We start from the raw sequence: 8121 nt of genomic DNA, 5'->3' as shown, positions 1-8121 counted from the left end.
GCCCGTTTGGGTAGTTACCAAATACTTTCTCTGACTGTCACTGCTCTGGCTCAACAACAACAAAAATCCTCTGTCTTCACAACTTTTGGACATATTTCAACAAAACTATTTTGTGCTAAATTTATTTAAAAAATTGAAAATTTGAAAAAGTTGTAGATATTCTCCAATGAAGTTAGATCTAGAATTGTTTTTTAAATGTACAAGCCTTAAGATAAATAATCCTCTTGTTTACAGAGAAACATTTAGATAACTTTTAAATAATGTTGGATGAGTGTTTTGGGGGCTAGTTACCCTTTTACGGTTATGAATGTTTCTACCTGTCATTTAGACAATGACTAGCACAGTTAGCGCTAGTTTATGCTAACTTGCTAGCTAGCAACTTCTCTAGCATTAAATGCTTGCCAGCTAACTAGTTAGCATAAACTGCTAGGAGTGGTAGCTAGCAACCTTACTACTAGATCGTCTGAGGTAAAATACATTAAAAGGATAACGTAACTTAATTTCAGTTGTAAATGACTGATAGTTTTACAGTTAATCTTATTTTATTGCCTTTTAGTTATTGTACACAGCACATTATGTCATATAGCTAGATAGCTAGCTATGTTTTTAAGAGAGAGCTTTTAAATTGGCTTATCTCCCCGTTTTCAGTCACAGGTGGGGACTGGATTAGGTTTGAGCATTGCAGGAGGTGGGCCTATGAGTTGTGCTCCAATTTGACTGGGGATAGCATTATTTGTGACCTATGTACAAATTGGAATCATGCAATAGCAGAGCATAAGAGAGTTTCCACATCAATGTTACACAGAATTAATTAGTTAAATTATTGTTATTAAATGTTATATTCCAAAGTTATTTAAAGTTATTAGTTATATTCCATTCCAATATTATATTCCAAATAATATATGTTTTTTAATGAATTAAAAACATCTATTGAAAACCTTTTGCTCCTGAATGTCATTTTAAAGACGGCTGGGATTGAACATGTTGCATTATTCAAATAATATTTAGTGGAATTGTACATAATAGATTGTATGGAAAAGGATCAACATGGAAAGAACAAAACAAATGTGCAGGTGAGTAAAAAGAGGGACTCTACATCAAATCTCCTCATAGTGCAGATATTAGTGGTGACATGTGCTACACCCTTTCCCTCACATATTTAATTTAAATAATAAAATAAGACAACTACACTTAGCTTTTAAGTATTACTTACAAATAATTCTAAATAAAAGTGTTTCAATGGATTTTAACACACTTGTATGAAACCCCTATGCCATAATCTTCTACCTGGGTAACTGGCACCCCCATGCATTGGGCCAGTAACTGAAAGGTTGCTGGATCCAAATCCCGAGCTGACAAGGTAAAAATCGGTTGTTCTGCCCCTGAACAGGGCAGTTAACCCACTGTTCCCCGGTAGGATGTCATTGTAAATAAGAATTTGTTCTTAACTGACTTGCCTGGTTAAATCATTTAAAAAAATGTGTATTCACCTAAGCATGACCTTCATCCAGATGCCATCCAAACCATCCAAACTTTGTTTTTTTGTGTCAGGAATTAAACATTGTTCTTAGGGGGGACTAGTTACACCCTAGTATCCTAAGTTAGTACTATTTTAATAGTAATGTTAAATAATACACATTGGCTGTTAATCCTATGAAATATATGACTATTGCATCCCATTTAAGTCAGTGTTGGTAATTACGTTTGTTTTTTATGATAATTATTAGGTGGGGTGGAGGTTGCTAGCTAGAGTGGTATCTTCAACCTTGCCTAGCGTTTAGCTAGCTATCTGATCTGCAAGCTAGCTTGACTTGCTACAAAGTTAGAGAAACAAGTTGAAGAAAAAGTAACTAAACAAAACATGTTTTATTATCACCTGAAACAATATTTTCCCCCTGTCTTGAATGAAAATGTCATATTTTACAAACTCCCAAAATAATGCTATCTTTGATGAAAGACTCTCCTCCAACTTGTGTTAGAAACACTACACTTGTCTATTCAGTAGCGGGCAAGACTCTGTGAAGATGATTTAAGGTGTAATGAAATACGTCATGGTGTGTACGGGGCATAAGGCTTATGTCATCACTGACACTGCAAATGCTTACTACATACAGCCTATTGGGAAACGTGCTTACTGCCTATTGGGAAATATGCAGCAAAAATAAGTTTTCACATGAATTCAGGTTTCCTTTCGTTATAGTAGTGCATAATCATTTGGTAATACTACCTATGAATACCATCTTCATACTGCATTAGAGCACATTCCTAATGCCTTATAAGCTATGTATAACATGTGCTGATAACACTGCACATAAACATACATACATTGCAATATCCACAGAGCATTACAGCCAGTCAATTTAACACTGCTTCCTAAGGTGTTATTCAGTCTGGCCATAATGCTCTGTGGATGTTATAATGCACTACATGAAATGCTCCACAGGTGGGTAACGACATCAGAATCCATGCAGGAGTTCCGTTTTCAGGTTTGCAAGGTTTTCAACTTGTAATGCCTTATGAAGCAGTATTATAATGCCCTGAATGAAATGCTTTACAGGGGTGTAACGACTTCAGAGACCATGCAGGAGTTCCATATTTAAGGCAGTTACATATTTAAGGAGTTACATTAAATGCACATGCTTGTCAGTGGTGGAAAAAGTACCTAATTGTCATACTTGAATAAAGGTAAAGATACCTTAACAGAAAATGACTCAAGTAAAAGTGATTGTGACCCAGTAAAATACTACTTCAGTAAAAGTATAAAAGTATTTGGTTTTAAATATTCTTAAGTATCAAAAGTAAATATAATTGCCAAAATATACTTAAGTGTCAAAAGTAAAAGTATAAATCATTTCAAATTCCTTCTATTAAGCAAAAGTAAAAATTTACTGGCTGTAATAAGTTTGGGAATGTTCTCTTCCTGCTAAGCATTTAAAATGTAACAAGTACTTTTGGCTGTCAGGGAAATGGATGGAATAAAAAAGTACATTATTTTCTTTAGGAATGAAGTGAAGTATAAGTAAAAGTTGTCAAAAATATAAATAGTAAAGTACAGACACCCATAAAAACTACTTAAGTAGTATTTTAAAGTATTTTTACTTAAGCACTTTACACCACTAATGCTCATTAAGTGATATAGTGTCATTCCACCTTACACATATACATGTAACTCTGCCTTAAGGGCCAAAACCTGAATACGGAACTCCTGCATGGATTCCCAAGTCATTATGTGGATAATCTCATACAGGGCATTTTAACACTAATTCATAAGGCATTATAAGCTGCTGGTTCTTTTCTGCTCCTGGATGTCCCCCAAATTCGCAAACTTAGTTAGAGTTAGGGCTTATTAGCTGGGTGGTAGGGTGTGGAAGGTTGCTGGCTGCAGTATCATTGTGAATTGCTCCATCAGTTTGCACCTGAATATGTTTACAGTAGGCTGTTCTTATCTGAAATTATCTCAACTATTGCAATCAAAGAGTGGTGTTTCTCAAGACAGCAGGTGGCAGATCGCCACACACACACATTCTGTTATCCAATATGGAGTGGACTCCCACAACCTTGCCCTAGATTTGAAAGGGGTAGGTTATATCACCTGATGTAGAAATACTGTCATCCTCAGTGTGTGATAATGTGGTAATATTTCTGTCTGCACATATTGAGTCATCGGGTGTTTCTCAATATGCATACAACCGTGCTCCACACGTTCATGCTCTGAGTGTATTCTCCGATTACGTTCTCTTGAGTATGTTCTTCTAAGGTCGAGAGTGTGGAGAACGCATAAAACATTACATTTGAGAAGCACTCGCACTCTTCCTACTGTATTACCTCCCCATTCACCGAACCTTCTTCCAGCCAAGACAATGGCAACAAGGTTTACACAAAGCAAATGTTTTACTTCATAATTATCAGCTAGATATGTGAATCATAATGATCTACCTAGCCAGCTAGTTAAACAGACAAAAATGACCTTAAAGTAATGTTATGCAAGGTAGATGTAAAAGAAAATGTGGGCTAGCTATTAGTAGTAGCTAGCCAGTTACCCCTATTGACTTATTATGGGCTTGCGATCTACGGTACGTAGGCAGGTAAGCGTTCCAAAATTAACACAGCATGTATTTATTAACGTATCAAGATAATATAGGCAACATTTCATTCTGAAGTCGGAGTGTATTTTCTCTAGATTTAGCTTAAATAGTGTCCGACGTTGATTTGAAAACATTTTGCGTCGTTTTTTTACGTGGTAGCATCATATTTCTGAACATACTTTCAATTGAAGCATGTATCGATGCATGCTTCTAAATATATACAAATGGAGTACACATTTGAGAAGTTCCCTCCGTGCTCCGTTTCCCATACTTTTCTTTGGACTCATACTCCGACCCTCCTGTGTTCCAATTTGCGTGCTCGAAGCACGGTAGTATGCATTTTGAGAGTTACCAATCGTGTCTGTGTAACGGAGGAGGTACGATAAACCAAGCTCGCCTGATGAGTAACCTCGCCTGAGACCTGAAGACTTGCATTAGCTCCCTGAGCTAGTCCCTATGCTTTAACTCTGTGGTCTAACACAGTTCTGTGACTCGTAAGGAGTCCTGGATTCAGGGTGGTGTACTGATGCACCTTCCTGTAACTGTGAAAAGAAACTCAATCAAAGGAGTTATGACTGCATGGCTGCATAAAAGTGATGACTGTTTCAGTGTATAATGTGTACCATTACATTAAGGACCCCCCACAAAGCTATATGACCCTCTGCCTGTCAGTGCCTGGGCTCATTACATTAAGGATACCCCACAGACCCTAAATGTAACCTTTATTAAACTAGGAAAGTCCGTTAAGAACAAATTCTTATTTACAATGACAGCCTACCCAGGCCAAACCCGGACAATGCTGGGCCAATTGTGCAACGCCCTATGCCACTCCCAATCACGGCCGGATGTGATACCGCCTAGATTAACATACCTTATTACATTAAGGACCCCCCACAAAGCTAGATGATAACCCTCTGCCTGTCAGTGACTGAGCTCATTACATTAAGGACACCCCACAAAGCTAGATGACCCTCTGACTGTCAGTGCCTGAGCTCATTACATTAAGGACCCCCCACAAAGCTAGATGACCCTCTGACTGTCAGTGCCTGAGCTCATTACATTAAGGACCCCCGACAAAGCTAGATGACCCTCTGCCTGTCTGTGACTGAGCTCATTACGTTAAGGACACCCTACAAAGCTAGATGACCCTCTGACTGTCAGTGCCTGAGCTCATTACATTAAGGACCCCCACAAAGCTAGATGACCCTCTGACTGTCAGTGCCTGAGCTCATTACATTAAGGACGCCCACAAGGCTAGATGACCCTCTGACTGTCAGTGCCTGAGCTCATTACATTAAGGACGCCCACAAGGCTAGATGACCCTCTGACTGTCAGTGCCTGAGCTCATTACATTAAGGACGCCCACAAGGCTAGATGACCCTCTGACTGTCAGTGCCTGAGCTCATTACATTAAGGACCCCTCCACATTTTTATTTAACTAGGCAAGTCAGTTAAGAACAAATTCTTATTTACAATGACGGCCTAGGAACAGTGGGTTAACTGCCTTGTTCAGGGGCAGAACAACAGATGTTTACCCTGTCAGATCAGATTTGATCTAGTAACTTTTTGGTTACTGGCCCAATGCTCTAACCACTAGGCTACCTGCCGATCAAGCTTCAGGGACAACTCAACAGGAGGATCAAAAAGGAATGAAGTTGTGTTCATTGTCCAGGGGAGGATGAACTGGTTTGGTCTGCATTGTGTGTGTGTGTGTGTGTGTGTGTGTGTGTGTGTGTGTGTGTGTGTGTGTGTGTGTGTGTGTGTGTGTGTGTCCACTTGTTTTTGTGGCCTTTGCCTCGAGGGAGTATCCAGCTTCTCTGGTCAGGCATGCCAGGCATCTGGGCCTTATTCTGCACAGCTGGGGTAGGAGAACCCTCAAAGGTACTCTGGGGGATAGGAAATTCATCTGGGTGTGAGAGACAGAGCGAGGGAGGATGTACAGGGAGACATCAGCTAACATCAGCTCACATGAATGTATTCAGTTATTTTCTGATATCAAGAAAGGGCAAGAGAGCGCTAGAAACAGAGAGAGATGAGCGGATGTGGAGAGAGAGAGGGTAGAGAGAAACAGAGAAAGGCCCCTTGCCTTCTCAGCAAAAGAGAAGGAAGGAGAAAATGAATAATGTGAAGTTAAATAAACACTTAATGTATTGCTTTCCCCCTCTGCTCATGACGTGAACCATTTAGCAGACACTCTTTGAATAGCACATCAGCAGATTTACTCAGCTCGGGGATTTGAACCAGCAACATTTCAGTTACTGGCCCAACACTCCTAACCGCTAGGCTACCTGACACTCTACAGATGCTTAAGTGGACCATAGGGGAATCTACATACTGTGTGTCTGTTATGCCCTTGCATTTGTTTGTACTGGGCACCTCTTTGTGGATCCTTGAGGTGGCACTGAGGTGGAATTGTATAGAGACCGTGCAGAACTGATGATGTCATACTCAAACTGAGGTATAAATTGAAAGTCAGAGATTCAAGATTACACAGCACTCATATGTGGAGAGAGTCAGAGAGAATAGATGTGATAGGTGTTATCTACTTGTAGAATGGTCTCCCGGATGTACAGAAAAATGTCTAACAACGGGCCTAACAACACCCGTGCCAATATATCCTCCAAACACCGGCTTCTCAGGCATTATCACTTAAATACACTACATGGCCAAAAGTATGTTGAACATCTCATTCCAAAATCATGGGCATTAATATGGAGTCGGTCCTCCATTTCCTACTATAACAGCTTCCACTCTTCTGGGAAGGCTTTCCACTAGATGTTGGAACATTGCTGCAGGGCCTTGCTTCCATTCAGCCACAAGAGCATTAGTGAGGTTGGGCACTGATGTTGGGCGATTAGGACTGGCTCGCAGTCGGCATTCCAATTCATCCCAAAGGTGTTCAACTGGGTTGAGGTCAGGGCTCTGTGCAGGCCAGTCAAGTTCTTCCACACCGATCTCGACAAACCATTTATGTATGGACCTCGCTTTGTGCACAGGGGCATTGCCATGCTGAAACAGGAAAAGGCCTTCTCCAAACTGTTGCCACAAAGTTGGAAACACAGAATCGTCTAGAATGTCATTGGACGCTGTAGCGTTAAGATTTCCCTTCACTGGAACTAAGGGGCCGAGCCCGAACCATGAAAAACAGCCCCAGACCATTATTCCTCCTCCACCAAACTTTACAGTTGGCACCATGCATTGGGACAGGTAGAGTTTTTTCCTGGCATCCGCCAAACCCAGATTTGTCCTTCTTACTGCCAGATGGTGAAGCATGATTAATCACTCCTTTAGAACGCGTTTCCACTGCTCCAGAGTCAAATGGCAGCGAGCTTTACACCACTCAAGCCGACACTTGGCATTGCACATGGTGATCTTATGTTTGTGTGCGGCTGCTCGGCCATGGAAACCCATTTCATGAAGCTCCCAACGAACAGTTCTTGAGCTGACGTTGCTTCCAGAGGCAGTTTGGAACTCGTTAGTGAGTGCTGCAACCGAGGACTGACGATTTTTACGCACAACGCGCTTCAGCACTCGGCGGTCCCAATCAGTGAGTTTGTGTGGCCTACCACTTTGTGGCTGAGTCGTTGTTGCTCATAGACGTTTCCACTTCACTTACAGTTGACCGGGGCAGCTCTAGTAGGGCAGACATTTGACGAACTGGCTTGTTGGAAAGTTGGCATCCTACGACGGTGCCAAGTTGAAAGTCACTGAGCTCTTCAGTAAGGCCATTCTACTGCCAATGTTTGTCTATGAAGATTGCATGTCTGTGTGCTCGATTTTATACACCTGTCAGCAACGGGTGTGGCTGAAATAGCCACATCCACTAATTTGAAGGGGTGTCCACATACATTTGGCCATGTAGTGTAGTTTCTGGGTGAAAATATAATCTACACAGGATCTTCTAATCAGCAGGTTTTCATGGGCGGGAGTTTTGGCTTGCCTGGTGACATCACCATGCAGTAAATGGGTTAATAGACCAATAACAAAGAGAGGTCCAAACCTCTCTGCCAATAACAGTTAGTTTTAAGTTTTCCCC

This window comes from Salvelinus alpinus, chromosome 4 (assembly GCF_045679555.1).
Source record: "Salvelinus alpinus chromosome 4, SLU_Salpinus.1, whole genome shotgun sequence".
Taxonomy (NCBI): domain Eukaryota; kingdom Metazoa; phylum Chordata; class Actinopteri; order Salmoniformes; family Salmonidae; genus Salvelinus; species Salvelinus alpinus.
Note: the sequence above shows the minus strand (reverse complement) of the source record.